The sequence below is a fragment of the Euleptes europaea genome, chromosome 9 (genome assembly GCF_029931775.1).
Source record: "Euleptes europaea isolate rEulEur1 chromosome 9, rEulEur1.hap1, whole genome shotgun sequence".
Classification (NCBI taxonomy): Eukaryota; Metazoa; Chordata; class Lepidosauria; order Squamata; family Sphaerodactylidae; genus Euleptes; species Euleptes europaea.
In genome coordinates this window covers 92860800-92863299 of record NC_079320.1, presented here as the reverse complement: position 1 = coordinate 92863299, position 2500 = coordinate 92860800, and positions in this window count along the sequence as shown.

The following is a 2500-nucleotide window of genomic DNA, read 5'->3' as shown; positions in this document are numbered from 1 at the left end:
ACCCACTGGCTTTTGAATATCGTGGTTTCTGATGTCAGACTTCTGTCCATTTAGTCTTTGTCTGAGAGACTGACCTGTTTTGTCCAAAGTAGATTGTGGAAGGGCGTTGCTGGCGTGTGATGGCATAAATCCCATTAGAAGATGAGCAGGAATATGAACCTGAGATAGTATGGCTGACATTGGCGGGTCCAGAGATGGTGTTCCTGGAATCTATATGAGGGCAAAGTGGGCACCTCGGTTTGTGGCAGGCCTTGGTGCCAGAGTCCATGTTCTTGTGAAGTAGTTCATCATCATGGGTGAGAAGTTGTTTTAGGTTAGCCGGCTGCCTGCAAGCAAGAAAGGGACACGCGCGCGCGCGCACCCCCCCCACCCCCCCCCCACCCCAGTGCTTCAGCGAGGGAAGTGTCACAATCCAGCATGGGTTGCAGGTCCTTAATGATACGTTGGACTGGTTTTAGTTGGGAGCTATAAGTGACAACCAGAGGTGCCCCGTTGCCGTTCTCTCTGGGCTTAGCTTGTAGTAAGTTGTGCCTGGGTATCATTCTGGCCTTCTCGATCGTCTTTCGCACCATATCCGCCGGATATTGTAGTTGCGAAAATGTTTGCTGTAGGTCTCTCGAGCGTGTGTCTCTGTCTGAAGGATGGGAGCAGATGCGACTATAGCGTAGGGCTTGGCTATAGACAATGGAATGTCTGATAGGGTCGGGGTGGTGGCTGGACGCGTGTAGATACGTTTGCCGATCTGTCGGTTTCCGGTACAATGTGGTGCTTGTGTGCCCCCCGTGGATCCGTACCGTGGTGTCTAGGGAGTCGATTTCTCGTTCGGAATAATTCACAGTTCGATTGATGGTGGGGTGGAAGTCGCTGAAAGCCTGGTGAAATCTTTCAAGGGCTTCTTTGCCATGACAAAGAAAATGTCATCCATGAATCTCAAGTCAAGGAGAGGTGCCAGTGGGTATGAGTTCAGAAAAGGCCGTTCTAGACCTGCCATGAAAATGTTGGCCTATTGTGGAGCCGTGCGAGTGCCCATGGCAGTGGGTGAAGACAGGGATGCCCGTTAAGCCCGCTCCTTTATGTAATTTCTCTCGAGCCGCCGCTTCGACGAATTCAAGAAGATCAGGTCATCGAAGGGGTTCGGGTAGGAAATGACACCCTAAAAACCGTAGCCCACGCAGGTGACCCTTATGTAGCGGGTAGAGATCCTGAGGAGTCGAAGGAGGTCAAAGGTCATTTGAAGAGGCATGAAAGAAGAATTAATAGGGAGGAATTTGCAAGCGTTAATATGGAAAAGTCAAAGCCTATTGATGCAAGCGATGAGCACAAAGGAATCGATATTAGCGGTTCACAGGACGGGCTGGGAAGCACAAAGGAGGTTCGGGAGGGACATTTGAAAGGGACGGTCAAACGTTTGGGAATACGGTTTGGGCCAGGCAAGAACTAGCGGCGCCAAAACTGAGAGGCGTGGTTACGAAGAGAAAAAAGGAACGTCGTGGGGAAATTTTCATCGGCGCTTGTTTCAGAGAGTGAAATGTGTCAATGCGTGCTTCGTGGCAGCTGGAAATTTTCCAGCTCAAGTTTATCCTCCTCCGGAAGGTCCGATGGCACAAGGGATGCGTGAACTCACACGGCTCACGGCAGGGACGAACAAGTCCCCTTTAACGGGAGCTGAGTTTTACCGGACGATAGAGGACGGAGGTTTCGGTTGACCGGAAATAGAGACCCTCTTTTTAAGCCGGTTCTTAAGATCTAATTTTGCAAATCGTCACATCGGAGAAATGAAATGGGTATTTTTTTTGTTCCTCCCCCCCCCCCACCCCCCAAAAAGCATCTTGGGAGGAGGAGGCTTGGATGCGGAATCGGATGGGACAGTCACGTTTTGGAAAGAACGCCACAAAACGTCATGGGACTGTCAGATCACCGACGAGTTATTAATTAACCGTACGAGCAATTAAAAGATCAAGGAAACGGGCACGGGAAAAGGAGGGACCAAAGCTTGGTGCGAACAAGTAATCCGACAGAATCCTGGAGGACCGTATGAAGCAGCGCTCGCTAAAAAGGAGAGGGGGGGGGGTCGTCTAGATAGCCGGAGGCCAGGTCGACCCAAAGGAAGCCTGCCCCACCCAACAGCCGTCTCCTACGCTCTTGCTGTGCCTTGGCCTCGGCCAGACGAGTCCCATTGTGAGGCCATGTCAACCCACTGGCTTTCTTGGCGGTAGGCCTGGACTCCGAGGACGGGGGGGGGGGGAAGAAAGTCCCCCTTCAGAGGCCAGGTGTAGCCGTTGGCCTCCGTAGCCTCCGGAGGCCAGGTCATCCGCCAAGAAAACCAATGGGTAGACCTGACCTCCCAATGGGACTCAGCCGGCGGGCAGGTCGACCGGTAGGCTTTTGTGGAGGTAGAGGAGGACTCCGGTGGATGAGGGGGAAATGGCAGGGACTTACCCTTTCATTTTTATCCATAAATAAGATCACTATTACGTACGATATCAAGTTTCATTCGGTG